The 27,419-nt window shown below is 40.6% G+C and overlaps 1 pseudogene; it reads left to right on the top strand.

Annotated features, from left to right (window-relative positions):
- The first annotated feature begins 7,953 nt into the window (after positions 1 to 7,953).
- On the top strand, positions 7,954 to 26,581 carry LOC123982460 (annotated as a pseudogene).
- Positions 26,582 to 27,419: the final 838 nt, after the last annotated feature.

Genomic DNA, 27,419 nt, shown 5'->3' with positions numbered 1-27,419 from the left:
CAAAGACCTGCCCCATCAACAACCCGGATCAAGCACTCGGCAGTGGTCCGTGTTCCGAGCTGTCAGTGCAAGACTCCGGCCAGATCATAGGAAGTGGACTACATCGATTACATCGATTATGCTTGGTGCACAAACACAGTCAAGATGGACTCAAATGTCAGACTGTTTATTGTGAAGATGAAACTTTCATATTATCATCTGGTTGCTGCTGTTTACATTCACCCCCGACGCAAATTCAAAAAATGCACTGTGGAATGTTCAGGGTGTATACGTGTATATAAATAACTGTATATATTGTTTTATTTTATTTTACATGCTACCATATTTTAATATAGGCCTACACTTGATTATATGTTGTGTGTGTAGCATGAAGGAACTACAAATTTAATTTCACTATGCAGCCTTGTGCTGTATAATGACTAATAAACAACCTAAAATTTTAATTTGTGTTTAGTGCTTATTAGCATGATAACACAATAAACTAAGATGGTAGTTTAAGATGGTAAGTCTGGCTATAGACACTTAAGGTGCCAGTAAGCTTCTTTAGAACTGCTTGCTGTTGTGAGATGGTTGAAGTGAGTTTTGAGAACGCGTGATTGGATAACACGTCTTACAAACTAGTTCTTCTTAAATTACCCATAGACTTTTAACTTATACAATTCACCAATTCTCTGTGAGTTTATCAGCTATTGATCATTCACTTAAGTGACAGAAATCAAATCCTTCAACAAGAGTTCAGTCAGCCGCAGCAGTGCTTTAACTTTATTGAAGAAAAAACAAAACTGTCCACAGCCACGCTCTGTGAGGCCTTAATGCGGTGTGAAAGAAAACTAAATTAAAAGATGGATTAAAGTTATGGTCCAAAGTTTGATTTTCATCTGTGCAGTGGCAGTGAAGAAAATGTAAAACTGACTGGAGGGTGGTGTCAGAGTAAAGGTATTTGCTAACCAATGTATATCAAAAGGGTTTTTCTTATAGGAGTATGAAAGTATTAATGGAAGTATACGTCTATGGATGTGTTAGGAAGCATGCAAGGATAAAAAATTGCATTTTACAACTTTACTATGTCAAAACTAAAGTTTTGAACAATTTATCCTGTGGGGAATATGGATGCATGTACCAGATGTAATTTCAATTCATTCAATAGTTGACTAGACATTTTGTTCTTAACTGAAAAGGTCAACTTTCTGATGGTAGAAGGGGAAAAAAGCGAAACACCAAAGTCAGGGCCCATGTGGGAAGTAAAACATTGTATGATGAAAAATGCCAGTTTAGGGGGTATTATCTAATTTCATTGTCCTACTCCGGCTAATGCAAATGTATGTTGACCCATGTGAGTTCATTTTTTCAGAGCCAATGCTGCCTTAATGATGTTAGCACTATGCCTGCGTTAATGCTGCATTGAATGAAGACATGCAATGTAATTTAGCGCACCAAAGCGTCGCCTTGAGTCCGTTCGCCTTCCGTGTCCGTGTTTTTAAGTGTCATTTAAAGGATAGCTAAACTTAATAGATAAACAAATAGCCTAGTCTGACTATTGAACATAATTCATAATAGTCAAATTAGTTATTATTATTAGGCTATTCCACATTATTTTAATTAAATTGTCAATTGGCTCAAACACTGGAATTAGGCTTTTATATAGTGCTGTGATTCATGCCAATGTAATCATTCATTTGTATAGCCTATTCATTAATTAATTTATTTGATTAAGGAACAACTGGTGTTGAAAACGCTATTTAAATTAAGGCTAGTCACATTAAATATAAATATAAACATATAGTTAGCATAGACAGCATTACGAGGATAGAATAGTAGTGTTATTGCCATGACAACAGACCTGCGCATTTAAGTCAAAGTTGGAGATAAATCAACTCTTTTTACAAGTCAGACTCATCACAAGACGTATCACTATTATCACAATTCAGATAAAGACCCAGAAATAGACTGGACGCTCCGGGAATCCAAGATCCTGCATATGGTGTAGGCGGGCTCATCAATGATGATCCTGGGAGGAGGAGGCGGCGGCAGCAATTTGCTGATGGAGACAGGCTTGATCTGGGAAGGGTGAATCCGGAGAGATCGAGGCAATTTGAGCCTGACCACTGCAGGATTGATAATCCTTTCTATGACAAAAGGGACTATAAATCGGGGCGACAGTTTCTTAGAGTTGGTTTTAAAGGGTATGTCCTTGGTGGACAGCTATACATTGTTACCAGGTTGCCAGGTGAGTATGCAGGGGCAGTGGTGCACCGATTGGCCTGTCTGCGGCAGCGATCAGAGGCCCCGAGGAGGGCTGAACGGGCACGGTGCCAGGTCCGGTGACAAAGGCGGATGTGAAACTGGACAGAGGGTACAGAGATCTCCAAGCGGAGATTGGTATCCATACACACACTGAAAAGGTGTCAAGTCTGTGGCCGATGATGGGAGTGTATTGTGAGCATATTCAATACAAGGTAGCTACGAGACTCAGGTGGTGGGGGAGATCTCCATCACTTGGTTGGCCCAATCAGCTTGGCCGTTGGATTGAGGGTGAAATCCTGAAGTCAGGCTCACAGAAGCCCCTAAAGTATGGCAGAATGCCTTCCAGACCGCTAAGGTCAACTGGGTTCCATCTGTGGGCAGACCATGAATGCGAAACACTTCTCTCACCTGTTCTTCAACTGTTTCTTTGGCAGAGAGAAGCTTGACAAAGGGGATGGAGTCGCCAAAATTACTGAAACGATCAACGATGGTCAGGACCACAGTCTTACCTTATGAGGGAGGTAACCCGGTGACAAAGTCTAGCGCCAAGTGGGAGCATGGCCGACGGGGGATGGGTAGCAGGTGCAGATAACCAGAAGTGTGCTGATTGGATCTCTTGTTTTGGGCGCACACAGCACAGGCTCAGACGAAACTCCTTGTCAGCTTCCATAATCGGCCACCACAATTTTCTACAGAGAAAGGAGAGACACCGGGCAACACCAGGGTGGCAGGCTGGTTTAGATGCATGGGCCCATTGTAATACTGAGGACCTCACCGGTTCTGGAACATAGAGGAGTTCTGCAGGACAGTTACTGGGACTGGGGTGGCTCAGAAGAGCTGCTTTGACCTCCTGCTCCACCTGCCAGGCTACCGCTCCAATGCCACAGAAAGTGGGCATGATGGTATCCGGGGTGGTCTTGTCAATCTCTGCGCTGTAGAAAGCTTGGGAGAGAGCATCGGGTTTTGTTTTCTTGGATCCAGGTCTGAAAGTAAGCACACGCCCACCTGGCTTGCCTGTGGTTAAGACACTTGGTGGTTCTTGTGGTCAGTCCAAATGAGGAAAGGATGTTCGGCCTCCACTCTTCCAGCGCCAGTTTAATTGCAAGCAACTCCCCCCGTCTCTGACGTCGTAGTTAGGCTCTGTAGGTGACAAACGGCGGGACAGAAAGGCACAAGGGTGTAGCTTACCATCAAGGGCAGAGCGTTGAGAAAGTATAGCCCCCACTTCAACGTCGGAGGCATCCACTTCAACTATGAACTGCCTGGAGGTGTTTGGCTGCGTGAGAACAAGTGCAGACATGAAACACTGCTTGAGCTCCTGGAAGACTGCCCCTGCCTCATGAGTCCATACAAACGGGTTAACCGTGGAAGTCAGGCTGGTTAGGGGTACTGAAGTTCCTAATGAAGCGCCTGTAAAAATTAGCAAAGCCCAAAAACTGTTGCAATGTTTGCGATTGGCAGGCCGAGGCCACTCCAAAACAGCTCTCACCTTATCTGGATCCATCTTCACTTGTCCCTCTGCAATAATGTGATCCAGGAAGGACACAGTCTTTGAGTAAAACTCACATTTTGCGGCCTTCACAAACTGTTCTCCAACAACCTCTGCAATACCAGGCGGACATGATCTGATGTCGTCCAGTCCATCGCGTATAGTTGATACAGGGGTGCAGTGTTTTCTCCTAGTTTGAACCAGGCAACAGGTCAATAGCACAGTCGAATGGCCTGTGAGGGGGAAGTGAAAGTGTCTGCTGTTTACTGAAAATCTCCTTGAGGTTGAGATAATCTGCAGGGACTCCAGATAAATCAGGATCTTGATGGTTAGTAGGAACTGGACTGGGTCGGTACGGTGGGTAATACGTGCTAACAACCTGCCATCTATAGTACTGGCCTCAACTGGAGTCTCAAGCTTATGAACAGACAGCCCAAGCTGTTTCACTAGAGCAGAGTCCAAAAAACTCTCATTGGCCCCTGAATCGTTTAGAGCTAATAAATCAATGGACTGACCTTTTGAGGTGAGAGTGGCGTATAGTTGGGTTCGGGGACGGGAAGCCAGTGAGGTTTTGGACCAACTCGCCAGGATACTTCCCTCTCCGCAGCGTGGGAAGCGGTGACCGCTGACTGCATCTCCCACACAGAAGTCATCCATTCCAGAGCTTTGATTCGTAGCAGGCTGATGGTGTATGTGAAGTTAGCTGCGTCAGAGGAGTAAGTCAGGGGCTGCTGAGCAAAAAAAAGTCCACACTGCATTAAGAACAATCTACATTGTCCAAGGTTACAATCATACCTATCCGGCGATGGCACCCACAGCTCTCTAGTGGCAGCAGCGGCTTGAACAGAGGCTGGTAGTATACATGTCTCAGGGGGCTGGGAAGCAGTGGGAAAATGAGCCTGTAGGGTGGAAACGGTGGCTGCTGCAGGACTGGCCGGACTGGCACAGAGAAGAAGTATCAAATTTTAATAATATGAGAAAGATAATTTGAGTCAAGTCATGGCATTAAATAATATGATATAATATCATCTACAGACCACAAGAAATCCATCCATCATCAACCGCTTATCCTGCATACAGGGTCACAGGGGGTTGGAGCCAATCCCAGCTTACATCGAAAGGCAGGGTACACCCTGGACTGGTTGCTAGTCCACCGCAGGGCCACACATAGACTAACAACCAATCACATTCACACCTAATGTGTGTCTAATGTGCATGTCTTTGGACGGTGGGAGGAAGCCAGAGCACCTGGAGAGAACATGCAAACTCCACACAGAAAGGCCGGGGCAACCGGGGTTTGAGGCAACAGTGCTAACAACTGCTCCACTGCGCCGCCCCGCCATACCACAAGAAATATAAATATAAAACCCACAGTTCAACCACGAAGTAATGCGTCCTTGTCTCAGTTCAGATCTCCTAGGAGTCCATCTTTCTATATCCAAGTACCGGTAAGCAAACAAAAAATACTCAGTTTGAGGTTCATTTCAAAAGTTGGCCAACGAAAATAAAATGAAGTGCCACCACTCGTATTTAAGAGACTGGCCTCGTAATTCTCTGACAACACCGGAGTTCCCCCGCTGCCTCCGATACTAGCGAGCACCGCACTGGCTGTAACCAGGCTGTAACTGGGGACAGACTGGGCCTCTTTTGGACTTGTCTGAATTGACAATTATAAAATCACCTGCAGAACATATAAAGGATTATAAAACGGGTTGCTCAAATCCAGCAATCTGATTGGTTCATAGTAGCGGTATGAGCGTATACAACGACTATGACGTCAATTTCCTTTGTACAGATCCGTTTCAATCCGCGACAAAGTAACATTAGATAGTAACACCTGGCTTAATTTATTCTTTACTTCCAGAACAGTTTGTTTAACATCCTCCAAATTGGCAAAATGGCTGACCTGGGTCTATTTTGTTTCCTTTGGTGATTTAGATGCACCATGGATGGTATACAATCTCAGGGTTATTGACCTTACAACTAAATACTGACCATCAAACCTACTTTACCACTGTGAGGAGAGATTTATAGATATCAGGAAGAAGCCTTAACATACGCATTGCTGCAAAAATGGAAGTGTAATTTTGAGACACTCACATAGAGAAAGATTTAGATAGAGAAGATAGAGAAAAACTATGATTTCAAGCAAATTTACTCCAGTTAATGTTGTCCTATAGTGCAAAACAGAGACAGATTTTGTCAACCCTGAGGCAAGTAGAGTCTGGTTGATAAAATATGTATGGTTTGACCTTAGGTCTGAGACCTATGGAAAGGCCATGAATAATAGATGGTATATACCTCCTATAGATTTATCTGTTAATGTTGGCTTTCTTTTAAAAGAAGCATCTGCCTGAATTTGATATTATGGAAGTAAGATCAAACCAATTTTAACATCCTCAACCTGCATTTATTCCTGCTTCTTAGAACACGGATTTACCCAGCGTGAAGTACTGTAGCCTTGGTAAATCTTAAAACCTATAAAAAGTTGCTATAAGTATAATCTGGAAATGCTTAATGGTCACAACTATTAAAAGTAATTTACAGTAGTTCCTAGCTGTTATAGAATGAAATTGTACTTCTGTAGCCTCATGTCTCCATGTACAGCTGAGGGAAAATGGATGTTAATGGCTGACTGCAGTCACGTAAGTTGTCATCAATCATCCTTCTATTTGGCCAGACAGCGTTTTCCCCAATGTCAGATTAGAAACCATTATTTTTATTTGCATGCTATTAAGCAGCAATGCAAATTGGAGAAAGGTTAAACTGACACTCAAATAGATACCTCAAAGAAGATCTTTTCCTATAGGAGGACTACAATCTGAGAGAAATGGTCACAATTTCCTCTTAGTTGATGCCATTTTCAATTTCAATGCCATTCTCATTTCCTTTTCACAAGCAAATTACATTGGCTTCTCTCTTGTGTTAAAAGATGCCGGTGGTGAGCTGTCTCTGGGAGTCTGGTTGACAGTCATTGGATTTCAGGCTTGCTGAGTCGACAAAATGAGGCAAGTCAACCGTGATGGTGGGTTCGTGAGGAACACAAGAAATGTGTGTGTGTGTGTGTGTGAATATGTGTAGCACTACGATCATTTTGAGGAATGTGTTTCTTTTTCAAACTAAAGCCACTACAAGACACCTCTGTCTTTTAGTCTCAGAAGTCTTTAATAATCTTAAAGGAATAGTTTGACATTTTGGTAAACACTCTTGTTTGCTGTCTTGCTGAAAGTTAGATCAGAAGATTGATCGTACATTAAATTGGCAATCTTATAGATTTTCGTTTAAATGAATGTTAAGTCACTCTCTACAGCTAAATGATCTAACACAATAGCGGATGAGCCTATGGCCCACTGATGAAAGTATTGCAATATTTATATATTTTCAGCATTACGAACTTGGTGTCTGTGGCAACATTCCTGGCAATGCTGTATTAACTTAACTGCTAATGCAAAGGAACGTTTCCTACTACTGCAACTTCACATTAAAAGCATTTAACAAGTTGACATTTATTATGAAGTAGTCACAGGAAATGCATTGCGTTCAGTGTGATTAGCACTAACCACTATTGTCCATCAAAAATATGTCTACAACAAGCATTAGCCTGTAATATTTGGGCAAAAATGTTGGGGGTTGTGGTGTGGAGAAGGAGTGGGCCCCTTTTACCTATCTCAGCGAGGTAACCAACTCCTTTCACTATGCCCTGCTGTTCCCGCACTCATGTCATGTGCAGTATAAAATCAGTCAGTCTGTGGTTATACAGAATGGTTTTGTTTTGGATTATATCTTGGATTTGTGCAGTGACTATATTTGTATACCTTTGGACATAGCCAGGCTAGCTTTCTACCAGTCTTTATGCTAAGGTAAGCTACCCTTCCTCTGGCTGTAGCCACATATTTAACAGATAGACATGAGTGGTGTCGGTCTTTTCATCTAACTCTCTGCAAGAAAGCCAATAACACCCCCCCTAAATGTCAAACGTATTTTAAACAAAAAGTATTTTAAGGGCTCTCTAAAAAATTTATTTTAAATTCTGTTAATACAAGCTCTATTGTCACTTTGTTCTAAATAATTCTATATGACAATTCTAGATAATTCAGCTGTAGTTTACTGAATAAAAATTGAGCTCACAGACACACTGGTATTGGAAACTGAATCCTGCTTTTATCTCTCACCCACCTCTCAGCCCTCTGGCCTTTACCTGCAGCCTCTCTCAGGGACGGATGATACTCGTTGAGACGAAGCGTTACCTTCAGATGATCTCCTACACATCTGTTACAAGGTATATTCAGGGCGCACAGTTCATCACACTCTTACTCAATAAAAGTACTATCCATTCCCATCCTTCCCAGCCATGAAGGGTTATAGACCACAAAGAGAGAAAGACATGGACAGACATGCAGAGAGAGAATGATAAAAACAGTCAGAAATAGATGGGACAGAGAAAAGCTGGAAAGAGATAAAAAATGATGTCTGCTCAATATCTATAAAAGCAGTCTTTTCAAATAATGGAAAAAATCCAATGACTGCAGGTGATAAAAGATGGAAAACAGATGGGAACGGGACAGGTGCAATTGAAATCATCACAATCTGACATAATATTTCATGACAACACTATTGCCAAACTTCTCTCCAAACTTCTACCTCTCCCCCACCTTGCTTCAAATAAATAGACAGGTTTTGCCTAAATAATTAATAGAAATGCTTAACTTGATTGTATAGGAAGGTTACATTGAGAAACAAGAATCAGGAAATGAGAGAACCCAAACTAGACAAAAGATTAGATGTATAATGGAGCATTAGTCAGATAACTCCCTTCAGTCTTTGTTTTTGTCCAAACAATGCCTCAGCTTTAAGACTTGTGCCCAGTTAGGTCTAAGAATATCTATTTTATTTAAAACATTAACTTATTCAGTAATATAAAGCAGTTTACTCAGCAATTTGCATCTGAAGAAAAGCACCCAGAATCAACCGTCAAGAACGAGAACGTGTAAATTGTCTCAACTCAAAGATGTTTCCTCTTCAAACTGCAGGTCAAGTGCTCCTCCAGGAATTGAATCCATTAATAGTCATGTATTATAAGAGGCAATTCAAAACACAGGCAAACAGAGCAGGTTTTGGGAAAGTCTTGGTATCTAATCTTCAGGACATACTGGATGAAAGCGCAGAGGAAACAATAAATAATTTTCCTGTTTGTGTGTGAAAATGAAATTATAACCAATGGCAAGGTCTATATGATTAGTACATTTTGGCTTCATTAAACTGTAATTGACCTAAAATGTGCCTTTGGATATATTCCAGTTAACATGATTACTGTGACATGTATGCCATTCATTTCAAATTACCTTGTAGGTTATGGTTTTTCCTCCCAGAGTAAAACATATAAATAAAGGAAACCCACATTTCCTATGTAAAAAAAAAAACTACTTATGGCAAGAAAAATTAAACGAAGAACCTTCATGACAAACTGCGTGAGTAGTTTTTAGGAGGTGGCACCAGAGAAGACACTTACCCACTTAAAGTAAAGTACCTCCCTAACACTGTGAAATGCAGATGAAGAGATTTATCATCTGGGGAAAATAATATATCATGGTGTAACTATTTAGTGAAATTGCACAATAAAAGCCATTGTTTTGAGTGGGAGTTGTAGTGCTGCAGGTACACGTTCAACTTGTTTTATCCCTTGAGCAATGAGCTGATGGAGGCGGACAAGTTTATTGATCTGAAAGGAGCATTGAACATTCGTCTATATGGAAACTCTACCCACTGTTCTCCCCACTAGTGCTATCACATAAAGCTTTCACATTTGCTTCCTGTGTGTCATCTGCTTTGTAGTAATTAAATAGATCATTTGTGTGGGAATATACAACACTAAAGACACAATATCTAAGGCCCCAGCCTGTCAGGCCCTTGGTTTGTGGTTATTTGAATAACCGTTGATGTTTTGTCATTTATCTTGAGTCGACAGCTCACTCTTTCCCTCTATGTCAACTAGTTGACGAAATCTTTTACAAATCATCTTCTGGGACCACAAGTGTCCAAATATTATAACAATCCATCCATAAGCTGTCAAGATATTTCACTGTAACTCACACATATCAGCCTCACTGTGGTGCTAGAGGAAACCTAGCACAATAGATGCTCTTAGGTTTCGTTTCTCTCCTCAAAATGAAAGAGAGAAGAAGTGCTGCTTTGGAGCAGACAATCTTTATCGGCCTCTTACCCATAGGAGCTACACAGATATCCACTTGTCTCTTCAATACAAACAGAGCGAGCCCACTTACAACCTTGTAGGATGTTCTGTTCTCAAGTTGTGGACCTGTAAAGCACAGGAGTGCTTTTGGTCACAGGAATATTGATCAGTATTCACTGTTTTTATCAATATTTCAATGTTTTTGAAGCTTTGTTATTTAGAACGTGGTTCTATGGACAGAAATAGTGATTACTGCAGCGATAACGTTCCTGTCTATTTAATGGCACTGTCATTTTACATGGGACGGATTGCGCGAGAGGGCAGAGTTTCCGACAGGACACGGGGGAAAAATGGAAGTGTCGAGCCCCGTGGTGTAGAGAAACGGCACGGGATGTACTTTTGGGTTATCGATACGGAGGATATCTCCATAAAACATGGTAAAGTACATTAATAGTCCTTGAGATCGGCAGACGGAAGAGTGAACTAGCTAGCGGACCAAGGTAGATGCTTGAAGACCTGGGTGTCCCACCTGATTCCTGACGATTGATAGCCGAGTGAGTGTGTGTGTATCTTCGCCACGAGGGGAGAGACCAGCGGCGACAGCGTGAGTGACGACAAAGTGTAATGACAAACAAAATCACATTATTATATATATATATATTATATATATATTATATATATTATGTATACTGACGCTGTAAACAAACACAATAAACATGTTTATTTGTGCTTTTCTGCTGACTTAGAAGGGAGATACACATGCGGAGTTCCTGGTATGTGTGTGGGGGCGAGTTACTGATTTCGTTCATAAAATGTCACTTCTGACTTTCTGTATAAAGTGTTGGGCTAATTGTATTCTGTGTATGAATGTATTCTATGTTTTCTGGTAAATTCAAATATTTCACTTTGAGTTTATGAAGCTTCTGTGTGGCTAAGTGAATGTATTTATTTATTTATTTTTTTAGTATTTTCTCTACTTAGTTTTACTTTACACGATTAATGCTGTTCTCATTTGAGTCCAGTCGGGGAATAAAAACCATAAAATGTATTGTGTGTTTGGCCTTATCATTCCTGGCCTGGCCGCAAATAAACAGTAAACATGGCCAAAACATGGACATTCACCTGTTATATTTTTGAAAAAATGTGTAATAACTTCACTTCAAATCAAATTTACAGTTACAGTTGTATTCTAGTTGTATTAGGTGTATTAGAAGATATTCAGTTGCATTATAATGAGTTGGATGATGGTTTTAATGGTGATATTGGTATTAAAATATAGATTTTATACCAGGCAATGATGAAAATTTTCCATTTACTCTGTAATAGAAAAATAAGTAAGTTCATTTGATCCATATTCCTTAGCTTCTGACCTATCAAACGAGACCAGACTTATGCATCTAGGCCTAATGGTTGAGGAGTTATGTTATTTTAGACGCTTTTCCTGAAAATAGGTGTTAGTTTCCAAACTCATGCTCCCATGGGAAAATACCAACATGAGGAATCCCTATACATGAAAAACTGTGATGGAAAAGCATCAGAATGAATTGAATATAAAACTACCAAAGTTTAAATTCTGACCAACAATTTCGATTCAGTATTGATGTTATATATTAAAATGTAATGTTTAAAATTTTAACCACTCACTTACCGGTATATCTCCTTGTTTGAAGAAATCGCTAGCATGTGTGTATGCCCTCCAGGACACTTTTGGTGGACAATTCAGAGAACAAAGTTGGAGAGAGCCTTTGAACATGCTTTTAAATATTTCAGATAGCACTGATCAGATTAGGAATGAGAGCCAATGTCGGTCATATAGATCTTAGGTTGTAACCTCACACCAAATCAAAGTAACGAGAGACAGACTTTGAACTTCACACAGAGCTATCCGCATGACCTTGGGATCACATTTGAAACACTCCATTGTTATTGAACATGCAACAGAGATAGCACAGACAACGACTGTTTGTAGTACAATCAATGGCAGGCCTTTACCAGTTTCTCCTTTCATTGCCATAGGTCATGATATTTCATTACTGCAGACAGCAATGTTTGGTGAAAGCATTTAAGGCTACAAATAAAATACCATGTGTGGAAAGAGAAGGTGAATGTGTACTTTGCAGAGGTGGTAAATGAACAGGAACTAGTTTGAAATTCATCAATTATCTGCCTCAGTGGAAAATGTCCTTTTCTTTACGAAGCTGCTGTTTGTGGAGATATTCTGCACTACCTTTGACACGTGAACAGCAGGATAAGGATGAGCAAGAAGAACACCATTATCTGTATCTGTTCAACAACTAAATTATCTGAATCTATATCCGTACTTGGAATCAGGGTTGGGTGGGACTAACCAGAAGTTAGTAATTTATGCCTGAAATCGATATGGGTTTGCAAGAAGTTTCTGTATTTATTACAAAACTATTTACAGAACTGTCTCAGAATTAGGCTTCAGAGCATTGTTTCTGATCACAATGGCAAGAGAACTATTTACAGAACAAGGTGTTTTTTTTTTAGAAAGTTCCTATATTTATTATTAGAAAATGCACAGTCACACATTTTTCTCTGATGATCCTCCTACTCATAAAAAGTACATTATCTGTACCAGACCCTTAAGTTCTCACTCAACACCACCACAGGACAATGTAAATGAAAAACTTTCACCACACACGTAGAAGTTGTTCTACGTGTTTTCCTTGAGGAAGGCACTTCATCCACACTTATTCGATGGAACTGCTCAAAACCAAAAAGAGGTTCATATAGAAATGCAGTGCATAAGTTATCAGATCACACAGCTCATAAAACCTATTTACTTCATGAATATTTTTGACAACCTAGCTAGAAGAAGAATACCAGTTGACTGCATATTTCTGCTTAATATGCACCTATGCCCTTTTTGGTTTTTACAGTAGCCTAGCGTATATCTGAATTGACCATTTGTTAAACCCCTCCTTCTACTAGCGATCTGATCAGAGCTTGGCAACCGTAGCTAGCTGAGGAGGTCTGTCAATCTTTAGATTTCTACACACATATTGAAGGGTGTGCATGGGGTTGTAGTAAAAGCAATACTCAACATCTAAAATGTTATAAGGGTGGTGTTTTTTTATCACCAAAATTAAAAAGTTACTTCAGGTCAAGTAAACAAGGAGGAGCGTTGCCCATGTAAGAGTAGTCTCCATCAAACCCATTTGTATTCGAGGAGCATATGGAAGCTGTCCTGCAGAAGATCCGTGGGAAGACATTGTCAGTAGTCAAGTAATAACCTATTTAATAGGGGACAAACCACAGTGCATGTACTGCAACAATGCATTCATTGTTAATTGTTTCCCATTAATAATTGCACATAGGCTACATTTGATATATATAGATTATATTTGCAACATACATCAAATTCACCGATAGTGATTACATTTTTAATATTTTGTTATTGTTGAACTGTATCCATCCACCATCCATGACACACCCTTTCTGATGACAAAATGTGCATGAATTGTAAAACACAGAATTCAGAAAAAATAAAACGAAATCTGGAAAAAATTTTAACCGATTTAATAGGGCCCTATTTGAGTGCTATATCTGCCACTATAATTTTAAACTGCATATTTGCTAGAATGGAAAGCTTGATAGTAATTAGAACTATTCACTTCAAAAGGTTGAAACTCATTGTTTGAAAGCTTGAAATCTAAAAAAAAAAGTTTCTAGTTCTAATTCAAATCTCTGCTAACATTATTTTGCATTTGAGCTTTCCTTCTTCACAACTGCAGCACTCTTTTTTTTAAACTTTTGTGGATGATGGCACCAAATTTTCAGAGATCTGCCTTCATACTTGCGAGTCATGTGATGTCTGGCAGCCTTGTCTCCATATGGTCTGAAATGGTCTGAGAATAAAGAAGCTGGGATCCTGGTACATTTAAGTCAAGTCAAGTCAGGTTTTATTTAAAGTGCAAAATCACCAAAAGACATGGTCCCAATACACTTTACAAAAAGCATTGAAATTAAATAAAATGAACCATCAAATACAGAATGCATGTAATAAACACATAATAAAACACAATCAGAATAGAATCAACTAAATAAAATGATAAAACGATAAAATTTAATAATAATTTATAGCTTGCTCAACACTGTCCTAACTAAAAGCTTTATTAAACAGAAAAGTCTTAAGTCTAACCTTAAAAGTGGTGATGTTATCTGATTCCCGCACCCAAATTGGAACCTGGTTCCATAGTAGGGGCGCTTGATAACTAAATGCTCTTTGTCCCGCTCTAACCTTAGTTACATTAAGCACCACAAGCAGCCCTGCATTTTGAGAGCGCAGTGCTCTATTGGGGCAGTAAGGTATCAGGAGCTCCTTGAGGTACAATGGTGCCTGGCCATTTAAGGCTTTGTAGGTAAGTAGAACAATTTTAAAGTCTATTCTGTATTTCACAGGGAGCCAGTGAAGGGAGGCTAGAACTGGAGAAATATGCTCTCTAATCCTGACTCTAGCACTGCTGCATTCTAAATCAGCAGGAGAGGCTTTAGAGACTTAATTGTGCTGCCTGCTAGTAAAGAATTACAATAGTCAAGCCTGGAAGTAATGAAAGCGTGGACCAGTTTTTCTGCAGCGTTTTGAGACAGGATTTTCCTGATTTTAGCAATGTTACGTAAATGATAGTAGGCCGTTCAAGAAATTTCCGTAACATGCAGGTTGAAAGACATTTCCTGATCGAAAATAACTCCCAGGTGGCCCCCAGTACCACTGTGAGTAATGCCATCCATAGTAGCAATGTCGTTGGACAATATATCTCGAAGGTGTGCCCAAGTAAAATAACTTCAGTTTTGTCTGAGTTTAGCATGAAGAAATTACAGGTCATCCAGGCTTTGATATCTTGTAAGCTACCTTGGAGTTTGGCTAACTGATGTGAATCATCCAGCCTGATTGCTAAATATAGCTGAGTATCATCAGCATAGCAATGAAAATTTATGTCATGGTTTCTTATAATTCTACCGAAAGGAAGAATATAGTATAGGGTAAAAAGGATTGGTACGAGCACCGAACCTTGTGGTAATCCATGGTCAACGCTGGTATGCATGGAAGAATCATTATTCACATATACAAATTGGGACTGACCGCATAAATAGGACCTAAGCCAATTGAGGGCCAATCCTTTGATGCCAATAAAATTTTCCAGTCTCTGTAGTAGTATATGGTGGTCGATGGTATCAAAAGCAGCGCTCAGATCTAGCAAGACATGGCAGAGACAAGTCCTTTGTCTGATGCAATCAGTATATCATTCGTAACTTTCACCAGTGCTGTGTCAGCTATGATGTCTTCTGAACCCTGACTGAAAAGCCTCGAACAAGCTGTATCTATGAAGATAGTCACAAAGTTGACTAGCAACTGTTTTCTCCAGGTCTTTGGATTGAAAAGGAAGATTAGATATACAGTAGGTCTATGGTTATTTAAAACCTCTGGGTTCAGAGTGGGCTTTTATCATTTTCCCAACCCACTTCCGTATGACAAAAGCCTTGTTGGCATATGATGCTACATTACCTTGGAAAATATATACATGAGGCACTGAATTTGATGATTTTAATGTGTATCAGACCACAAATGAGACAAGATTTAGGTTGGAAAAAAGATTGATGCCGCCGGAAGGGAGTGTTTCTGGGGCCCGGGCCTCACTGATTACTGTTCAGAAACACAACTTTTTCAGTTTCAAGATATGGCATGATTTGCATCCTATAGACATGTTTTCAGTTCATGCTGGATCTCCTTATTTCATAAGAAAGTGTTGAGACACACAGGTCTGCTCAGCAACATGACAAATATGACCATATCCATATATTTTTGCTTTCCCATAATTTTCTTTATTCCACACTCCCTCGAAGATGTCACACTAACATTTATAAACAGTAAAAAGATAATGAGTTACTAATGAACCCTATGACAGTAAAACAACAAATGTGATGTGCCATAATCAACCAGTGATGAGATAATTACTTCCTTTTAATGAACAGCTCCTTGACCTAAATTACTCTCCTGGGAAAACCATCACACACACATCCAGAGCATCTCTACCGCACTGTTTTTACATCAGATCAGGAGTTGTGATGTGTTTCATGTTGTGTAACTGATGAGCCTCTTATCGCAAAGCACATGTGTCCCTAGCTTACCATCTCTTATCTACAGTATTTCTGGCCTTGGGAAATCAAATGTGAGTTGATTGCATAACAAGCATGACAGCAAAAAAGTAAAAGCTTGCAAGTCAGAGTGAGAGGGAGGACTAAAGAAAGGGCCAGTGCTGAACTTCAGCAATATGCTGACCTTGATTTTCTTGTAAAGACAAGCTAAGACATGAACAGACATTAATGGACAGTCTCACTGTAGGACCACTCCACTCTCTCTTTCTGTTTGACTCTCACTTACTGTCTTTTTCCTTGGCTAGAAAGAGACATTTTCACTCCTTACACAGAAGGAAAGCCCAATTCTTAGCTTTAACGAGCCCCCCTGAGGGTTTTAAGTCAGGGGCATGAAAGACCCACCCTAACTGTGGAGCACTTGACCCTTCTGTATATAGAGCACAAAGGACGTACCAGATACTCAGAAAGGTTTAAGTGTTGAGCAACATTGGATCTGAAAGGAAAAGCAGAACAGCACGTTTTCTCAGTAAAAGTTAATAAAGTAACAGATGTGAACACATTTTACTATTTTAATTTTAAATTTTAAATCTGTTCACTTCTGTGAATTTTAAGGAATAGCCTAGTTTGACAGATTGTGAAATATACTTATTTCCTTTCTTCCAAGAGTCTGATGAGAAGATCGATACCACTCTTATCTGTCAATTAAATATAACAAGTCATCCAAATGAAACAACCAATGTAAGCGTTTTCTAATCTGATGCCTCTATAGACAGGGCAGCAACACCGTTTTTATAATAAAACCATTTTATGATGTGACACTGCATTGGTTAAGGTTTGGGTTGGATTAAGGAAAGATCACGGTTTGGGTTAGAATAACTAGCCTACCACGTAAAGATTAAGGAAAAACTGTGGTTTGGGTTAAAATTTGGTTAAAGGTGCAATGTGTAAAAATTGAGACTACTACTACTACTACTTGTCAAATTCAAAAAAGGGGGCAGTTTATGACATATTAAGTCATAACTGCTGCTTACTGCCTCTAGCTAGTTATAATATTTAAACTTTGCAAACTTTTTTTTTTTATAAAAAAATATTTTTTTAAAAGCTAGTTAGCTGGTGAGCTAAAGTGTGAGCACTCAGTTCGTGGTTGACCATTGGACCGTCCAGTCTCAGCACATACATTTTGAGCTTTAGCTTTACATCACAGATGATTTACTCGTACAGTGTTAGCTGGGATAAAACATTTCTAGATTTCTAAAAATTGTGCAGCTTAACTCTGTGAATTAAGAGTTTATTTCAACCAAACCAGAGTTGGTGGTTGTTTGAACAGTGGAAAGACTAACCAAGAAGGTTTCAGTGAGTTTAATTTTGTTTCTGTGTCTTTTACAATTTTACAAGTGAAGGCCTTTGTACACCAAGTCACCAAGTAAAATACAATACACCAAGTATATTCTACATCCGCAATTGTCGTTTAAACAGAAACAGGTTCAATTTTCTGCGGTTTTAATACGGCTTTCAAATCAATTTGTTCAGTGAAGCTTCGATTCAGAAGGGGTACGTTGCATTTTTCTGTTTGATGAGTAAAATATGACTATTTCTGTCCTTGACATTTTAGGAGTTTATTTAGTTATATCCTATATTTATATAATTTTATTAGACTGAGTGACATGTCAGGAAACAAACACAAAACATTTATCCTAAGCGACTTACAATTACTATATATGTTATATATGTCAGAGGTTGCACGCCTCTGGAGCAACTGGTGTCTTGCTTAGGGACACATTGGTGGTTGTGTCACAGTGGGGAACTGAACCCGTGTCTCTCACGCCAAAGGCATGAGTCTTATCCACTGCTCCATCCCCACCCCAAAGAAAAGGCAAACTCGTCTACTGGCAAGTTTATCTGCATTTAAAAAACTTGGATGCCTTAATTTTGGTGTAAAAAAGGTATAATTAACATGTTACATCATGTTTGTTTAATTCATACCAAACATTATGAATACAAGAGAGTTATGTTCGGGACTGTAAGTACCCCTATTGAGGTGTTTTCCACTTCAGTTTGTTAGGTTTAGGTTGTGAGTAGACCCCAGAAGCCAAGAAGAGACACAAGGGAGGAGGAGATAGGAAAAGCACAAGGAAAGGCTGCAGTCACAGCCAGAGCCATGATAGTTTTTGAATGGATTAAGCATGCAAGAAATAATGTGTTAATATTGGAGCTTTAGAGGTTCTGGTAGGTGTTTTTTGTGTTAAATGTTCTTTAACTGAAAAAGTAAATAGTTCTTATGATAAGAGCATGGAAAAATATCAAACATTGCCTGGTGCAGAGACAACTTTTGATAAAGTCCAATATTAAAGCTACATAGTAATGTCTTCTTTTATAAAAGAAACATAAACAAACCTGTCATCTGTATAGAGATTATTAATTTGAACCACACCCTTTGTAAGTGAATTTGCTCATCTACTTGAGATGCTGACACTGACAGGTTTTCTACAGATAGAGCTGTGCTCTGCACATCACTGGCTCTGTGCTAACATCCTGCCAATGTTTTAAGAGCTGCTCCAGGGAAGGAAAGATCATGACTGCCTATTGCTGTACATCCCATATAATGACAGCTACATTTCAACACCTAGGAAACTACAGTAATGTGATTTAATGAAACGAAATGTTTTAATCAGCTCGAGGCTGTGGAAAAAGTGTTTCAGCTAATTATATATTCAATTACCGTTTTCAACATTGATTAAAAGTTTCTCACGGACTGCCAGGTGTGGATTTTATCGTGGTGACACTCACCTGCAACGGTGGCCTTTTCTGTCTTCTGAAAATGCCATTAGTTATTATTATGAATCCGGCTGTTAATATATTGATTCTCTTCTTAATTAGAAATGTTATAAACCCCATAAAGACACAGCTCCTCATTACCTTTGGCACAGATATGGCTGATTGAACAGAATAAATCAATGTGTTTCTGAGTGATTTTCACAACGGCACTCGTGGTTGTCAGGGACAACCAAGTAGATCACAAAGGCGGGAGAATGAAACACTTGCATCATCCCACGAAAAGGGGATTTGTCTGTGCTGTCTTCTTTGGAAAACAATGAGCATATGGATCTTAAAAGTCTTTCTAACTCAAAACTGTAAGAATATTTTAGTGTCTTTACAAAAAGGTACAGCTGGTTCTGAAGTAAAGTACTTGAGGCCAACTTTTTTTTAATACAGTGTCAGAGCAAGTCAAGCTCACATAACCAGATGCAGCTTTAGCCTTACTCAGGAGAACATTTTCAGAGAAAACTTTAACATTACTCCCCGTCTCCTCTCCTGTCTCTCTCTGTTTGTCTGTCTGTCGCTCTTCTCTCTGCATTAAAAAAGAAGACGTCGACTGCTAACTGACATGGTAAGCATGTCAAATTGATAGGATATTTTTATCCCAAAAGCAAAGAGTGAGGGGAAAGAGTCCATTTATAAAAGCCTTGCCTGAAGGTAAGTTTTTCAAGGGACAGATAATGTGACTGTTTCCTATAGGAGAGATTTAAGTAGCTTCTTATTTATTTATTTGAGCTTTGTTGTGTCAGAGCTGAACTTGGACTCAAGGTTGGTATAGAAGTCAACACAGAGCTGCAAAGCTGCCTGCAGTTCTTTTTTGCAAAGTCATTACAGCTGATCTTCCAATACACTGGTTCAACCATGTGTTTGGCTTCAAACTTTTAAATAGATTTTGCCTTTTCAAAACATACACTTCTTCTATAATGCATACAATAAGTCTTCAAATGAGCAACCGTGTCCATTTTTTAAGCTTTTAAATAGGAGACACATTTCTTGGTTTTCCAAACACTGGACAATACAGATTCTGTGTTCAGTTCTTCTTTTTAGCTTCACACCACACTCACACTTTTCAATCAGTTTCAAAATGGAATGGGAGATTTTGGAAACTTGCAATTATTTGATTATATAAATTGGTTTATTTTCCCGTGCCCCCAGGTACAAAATGAGCTCCTCGCTAATATGAATTATAGAAATAAATTACCCATACACTGGCGTGAAACTTAAGCTCATTATGTGTTATCACTGAAGTTTGGAGTCACCTTGAGACATCTGCTTTTGGTACAAATCATTTTTGATAAGTAAAACACGTTTTACTCACAATGTACAGTTTTGAAGAGAAATTGTCAACTCTATTTCTATGCTGTCCCTCATACGACCTTCTGTTTTCCTAAGAGAGCATATTGGGTGTCCAAAAGAGCAGGTCAAATATTTGTAAGCCTTCATAGCAGGGCTAAGATGTACAAAAACAGAAGGAGACACACTTTCATCTAACGGGTCAGATTTGCCCCTCCCGACAATCACGGGATGTTCCTGGTCCAAGGCTGGTATGCACAGATTATCTGCCCAAATGATCCTGTTGTGTGAGGGGTTAATATATCAGTCTTTATGATTGGAAACACTGTTTCCCGTAGTGTGAAAACAACAGAATTATGAGCAGAAACCTTCAATAGTTAAAGAGAGCTTGCTGACTGGGAAGCGTCACCACCCATGTTGTATACTCACGCTATAAAATGTACAAGCCATGCAGCCATGAGTTCATCCACAGTTTTATTCTCTTTTTTTCATTTTCTGTTCAAAACAAAACATAGCACACACAAGTGCAACTAGCTGACGACGACAGTCTGCCTACATGACAAATGATTATGCAAGTTTCTGTGGGATTCCAAGTCCCTGGAATTGCCACTCTGAAATCCTTACGTATAAACACCATGTGTGGTCCTGCATCTTGGCTAAATTGTCTGGTGTGCGCGTTCTTCTGATTAAAATATAAAAAACTAGTTAAGTCTGTCATTATGTCTGTGGTGTCCCACGTTTTTAAAATCGGTTAAGATTTGAAAATCCTCTAGTGTGCACCAGGCATAAACGGGGATGTATATTTTGCTGGAGAAAGGGCCATTGACAGATTTAATATCAAATGAATATTTGTCAGTGGTGGAGGAAGTATTCAGTATAGAGGTACAAAAATGGCAAATTCAAAAATAAATAAAAACTCTATAAATAAATGAATGACATTAAATCCACCAAAAATAACAACACTTCTTGGCAATAAATCTTTGAAACCATTGCAAAGCCTGATTATTTACCTTTTAAATGGTACTACATTTGTAAGAAACATGCATTTGATGAGCAGCAGAGATGAGTATGTGGGTTGTGCCCATGAGAAAGTCTGAAGAAACAAGACATATTGACAGTTTAACAATTTATTCATTTAACAAACAGGAGCGTCAGTAGCGTGTAGAAGAAACAGCGGCCTGGCACCTCCTCCTCATGCTGGTCACCAGCCTGGTCACACACTGCTGTAGGATGGCATCCTATTCTTCAACCGGCATTTGTCGCCAGTCAGCCAACTGTTTGTTTTAACAGCCCTCACAGTTTCCTGACCTGAACATCACTGAAATTCTGTGGGTAGATCTTGAACATTCTGTGTGTGTAAGACAAACTTCAAAGTGATCTGAAGGAAGAGTCGGTGGAAATCAATCAATTACAACAACAGATTGTAAGCTGCTACAAATAACTATTTATTAGCTGTGATACACACACACAACAAAAATCTGAAATTATTAAAAATTTGCTTAAGGTATGTCGACCTGAATAATTTTCCAACTGATTGTATCCAGGGCTCCTTCTTGGACCACCACAGTCCACATCTCGACAGGGATCAGAGTCTCGCTACCATGGGAGTCCATGAGAACAAGTTCCCCCCCGCTCCTCTCTTACACCATCCACACAGGCAGGCTTTCTTTCGCAAGAACTGGTGTTTACTGCTGGAAAAAACTGTGTTCACAAACACAGAGAACAACTTGGAGATAACAGTATTTGTTCCATTATTACTGTAGATACAGTTAGATAATAGTAGTAGATATGTGATTTTTGTGTAGACCAGAGAGCAGCAGGATCATCCGGTTGTGGCTTCACTTATACCACTGATGCTTGGTAAATGGGTACCAAGCATCAGTGACCATTATGTGAGCAGGAAATTGCACTTTAAATGTAAAATCAAAAATACTCAGAAACACATACAGAAAAATATCTCCTGTGACTGTTAATACTATTATATGTTGTATCATTAGATTATTACTCATTTTTATATGAGGCTGCACCTAACAATGATTTTCATTATGGATTAATCTGCTGATTATTTTCTCGATGGCACGATTGTGTGGTTTGTAATACTTCAGAAAATAGTGAGAATTGCAGTCACGGTTACCCAGAGCCCTAAGTGGCACCTTGACCCGACACCATCACGCTGCTTGATTATTAAAATAATTACAAGGGAAAAAGTAGCAAGTAGTAGAAGTGATAGATGTGGCTGTGAACATACAATCATCTGATGTATGCATGCTCAAGAAAGAGGATGTAGAAAAAAGCATTTTTGATGATGTGACATATATGGACAACCGTGTCCTTTTATGGATGACATACAGTGTGAGACTTTATACCAATTATTTTCCTTACCTGAGGCTCCTTCTTATGTTCCATTGCAACATTTAGTCTAGGCCAAATCAATACCACAATTGCTGTTCTCAGAATCTCAGGAACTTTTAGTTAAAGCCACGGGACATTTGAATTGATCAAGTCTAACTACTTTCTCTGTAGCTTCTCAGCAAATAACTTAATTTTGTCTTTATGGAATCCAACTGGCTCTGTTTACAGAGCAGCATTCAGACTGTGGTGTGCTGGCAAAGGACGTCCCCACTGTGTTAAAATGGCAGTGCACGCTACCATCCTGCACGTCTGTATGGCTAATTAATGCATAAACATGCAGTCAGCCTGCATTTGCACACACTATTGATGTGGTTATTATATCTGCATTTCAAACATCTCTTTATCATCCTGCCAACAGTAGACGACACATCCCCTCCCCATGATGGCTAGCACTAAGAGGGATGTAATTTCCCCTGGTCTTCAGCTCAAGTTGAAATGAGCCTGCAAGCTTGTCAGAAAACCAGACACTTTCAAAATGTCAATTAAAGAAAAACTGTTTTGACTTCTCCTCGTAAAAGTGAACTATTAAATAGAGTGTGATTATTAGTTTGATTGTTTCCTTGCAGATACATTATTTAGTAAAACAGAAACTAAATTCTAACATATCTTACTTAGTTTTAAGTAATGAAAAGAGTGCTAACAAATACAACCACAGCTAATCTGGTTCCTTGTTATAAGAGATATAGGAATTCAAGTTGAGTATGCTGTATGTTCGACATGGAACAACTGCTAAATAAAGTACACTAACACATATGGTCATACAAAAGAAATCCACATTTAAAACATTTTAGCATACAATAATTCATAAATAATATATTATTTTACACATATCATATACATACATGCACACACACACACACACACACACACACATAACCTACACACATTGGGACAAATACTGTAATGTACCTACTACATTTATACAACATGTGTTCACATTTCAAACCCATACTCTGCACACCTACTGGTGTGAGATAACTACGCCATAACAATTATAATAATAATAACAAAAGCGCTTTAAATGATACTCAGAGGCACTTTACATGGTTAAAAAATGACAATAAACAAACAAAGAGACAATAACAAGATCAGCATAAAAAACACGATACCAACTAGAGATAACTACTAAAAGGTGAAGCAACACAGCATAAAAACAGAACAGAAAAAAACTGAAAAAAAGATTAGACTAAGTCAATTACAGCTTATGGTATGGTTTAGAGTTGCTATTGTACTTGAATGAGTTATGAGTTAAACAATTCCATAATTTAACAATTCTGAATATGAAAGTCCGTCTTCCCGTTAATTTTTTTTATCTTTGGTACATGCATTTTTTATCTCTTATTCTTATGTTAACTTGAAATTTATCATGTACTATCCTTAACTGTCTTTTTAAAGTTGTTTAACATGCTCTAGTGCTGTCAGCCATCCCATTATGATATGTAGTTCACTTGATCCTTTTCTAACCCACACCTTAAGAGCATTCTTGCTGCCTTATTTAGTGTAATCTGCAGTCTCTTCATATCTCTCTGAGCTGCATTGCCGCAAACTGCACAGCAATAATTAATGTGACTGTAGATTAAACTATGAGATATTACCTGAAGGATGTCTTTAGATAAGAACTTTGCAATTCTTCCAACCATACCTGCAATTTTGTCTTCCTTTTTTTGCATACACTAAATGGAGTTATGTAAACTGAGGTTCAGGAACAGGACCAAGCCTCCCTCTTCCCCCTCACTGATTAAACCACCCATGTCCCAGCACACACACCTGCGAATCCAATCGCCACCACATCCAGGTAACACCAGACACCGTTCCACCAGGCGCTCCGATCCTCATCCCTACATCCTTTACTCTACACTTCCTTCGGTGCTACCAACATAGCCATCTCTTCCGAACAGGCGGCTCATTTCCTTTCTCATGCAGGTTCCTCTACCACGGCTACAGCTAGCCAAGGCGCTGCACCACATGGACCAACACAATTTCCTCCTTTTCTTTCTCTGCTATCCAACCCCTCCCTTAATGGGGAGCCATTGACATCGAACTCTACTGCAGGGTTTTTGCTGCTTGTTCCTCTCTCGCTTGTACCTTGTGCGGTGCCCCATCACACCCAGCGTCCAGCTACGTTATTGCCGCTCCTGTTCCTCCCGCCCCCCCAGTTACAACCCCACCTCCGTCCCTAGGCCCAGTTCCGCCGCTCCCCCACCTCCCCTCATTCCTAAACTTTCCGACAAACAGCAGACCAGTAGGCCTGCAACAGCTCTCAGTCCTCCCCCTCGCAGTTTGGACAAACGAGGCAGGCCCATGCCCTTCCAGGGTGGCCGCATAGTGTGCAATAACTTCAACGACTTGGGTTGCATCATGTCAGGCTGCCGTTTTCTTCACACTTGCTCCTTCTGCGGTGGCGCACATGCTCATCACGGCTGCCCTCACAACCCCACCAAGCCCAGTCTTTGACTAAGGCAATTTCTGAAAACACCCATAAATATCCCCACCCTCGACCTCGCATTGGCGAACCACCCTGACCACCACTTTGTGAACTTCCTCATCAACGGTTTCACTTGCGGTTTCCACCCAGGCATCAAGGTTTTTCCCAACCATTCCTTCTCTTGCCACAACCTCCAGTCCGCCCTAGCCGAACCCGACATAGTGGATGAGCTCCTAGCCAAGGAGGTGTCAGATGGGTTCATGATCAGACCCCTCACCAATTCTCCATTCCCTGTCCACCGGATTAGCCCCATCGGTATTGCAACCTGCAAGTACTCCGGCAAAAACAGACTCATCATAGATCTATCTTCCCCCCACGGCGCCTCCACACCTAGCATCAACAGGTTAATGTCCAGCCAGGATTTTTCCATCCACTACGCCACCATCGCTCAGGCCATCAACCTTATTCGCCTCGCCAGCCCCGATGCATGGTTAGCCAAGGCCAACATAACCAGCGCCTTCAAGATCTTGCCCATACACCCTGATTTCTGGCATTTGTTTGGCGTCTCCTGGAAAGGCTCCTTATACTTCTCCGTCTGTCTCACTTTTGGGTGCAAGAGCAGCCCCACGATCTTTGACTCACTTTCCGAAGCTTTGTGTTAGATCTTGCTCAATAACCACAGACTTCCGTACGTCATCCATCTCTTGAACGACTTCCTCTTAGTCTCGCCCTCCTCTCATCCTCCAGTGCACGGCCTTACCACACTGAAATCTGCCTTCCTCCAGCTCGGAGTCCCCCTTTCCCCGGAGAAAACCGTGGGACCCAGCACGTCTCTCGAGTTCCTCGGCATCACCCTGGACTCCATATCCCTGCAAGCCTCCCTTCCCACCAATAAACTCCTACGCATATCTCTGTTAATCTCCAACTACCTCCTCGCCACCAGATGCACAAAGCACCAGCTCCTCTCACCTCAACTTCGCTATTCGTATCATTCCACAGGGTCGTTGCTTCCTCTCCCACCTGCTTTCGGTATCTGCAGCAGTTCCATCACTTAACAGCTTCGTCACCATCGACGACGCTTGCAAAATGGAGCTCAGATTGTGGAGGGACTTCCTGTCATCATGGAATGGCATCTCTTTCTTTTACGACGCCCACATCACCCACCCAGTGGACATCGACCTCTACACGGATGCTGCTCCATTTGTTTGCCTCAGAGTGGCCACCGGCGATATTTTCCCTCTCCCCCTCTTCAGCCCTCTTCGAACTGTACCCGATCGTGGTCGTGGCCATTCTTTGGGGGCACGAGTGGTCCCAAAAAGTCATCCTCATACACTCCGACAACCAATCCACAGTCAACATTATAAACAAAGGGCGTTCCCTATCTCTCGACATCATGAAGTTCATCCACAGACTAACCTTGGTATCAGCCCAGCACCAATTCATCATCCGCGCTGCCCACATCCCAGGCTCACAAAACTCCATAGCTGACTCTCTCTCTCGTTTCTCTTTCCAGAAATTCAAATGCTCGGCGCTGAACTCCAACTCCCATCCAACACTGGTCCCTCAGTTTTCAGCCACGATCTTCGACTGAATCCCCAGCTTCTCCACTTGGTCTCCGCTTCACGACTATCAATCATAAACAGCCTCGTCCCCAAAACACTCTCATCATACTATTCAGGGTGGTGCAGTTTCAAAACCTTCCATACCTCATACGGTTTGCAGTTCCCCTCTTTAGACATCATATCCCTAACCAGTTACATTTCCCACGCCCACTCGGTACTCAAGATCAGCACATCCACCATCCGAGTACACCTAAGTGGGATCAACTTCTTCATCAAACTCAGGAGCTCCAGCTCCTTCCATCTCTCACCCCCACATTCACATGCTGATGAAAAGCTTGAGGAAAACAGAACCTCGTAACACCCTCAAACGCTTGCCTTTGACGTCAGACCTCCTCACCCGCTGCATCTTGACCCTCCAGGTCAGGTATCTATCTCCCTTGACCGACTCTACCCTCGAAGCTATGTTGCTCCTTGCTTTCTTCGGCTTCCTACGATGCTCAAAATTCACCACCACGTCCTCTGTCTGCGACTCTTCCCGACACGCAAGTCTATCTGACATTGCCGTTCACTCCACAGACTCACTAAAGTTCAATCTCAAAAGGAGCAGCACACACACCTGCGAATCCAATCACCACCACATACATAAGATCGCTCAAACTCTCTCTCACTGTCTCAGTTCTCTAGACCCCCCTCCCATCCCTTGAGAAAGGCTCCATACGGCCTCTTCTCATCTATCTCCCTCAGTCTCCGAGGAACCACGGGGGGACGATCCATTAGCTGCTCCACAGCGAGCCTCTACAGAGACAAGTCCCCACCCTGAGTCTCGACCCCTGGGTTCTCAGTAGCACATACGACCCTCTCTCAACC

The sequence above is a fragment of the Micropterus dolomieu genome, linkage group LG01 (genome assembly GCF_021292245.1).
Source record: "Micropterus dolomieu isolate WLL.071019.BEF.003 ecotype Adirondacks linkage group LG01, ASM2129224v1, whole genome shotgun sequence".
Classification (NCBI taxonomy): domain Eukaryota; kingdom Metazoa; phylum Chordata; class Actinopteri; order Centrarchiformes; family Centrarchidae; genus Micropterus; species Micropterus dolomieu.
This window is presented reverse-complemented; position numbering and strand designations above follow the sequence as displayed.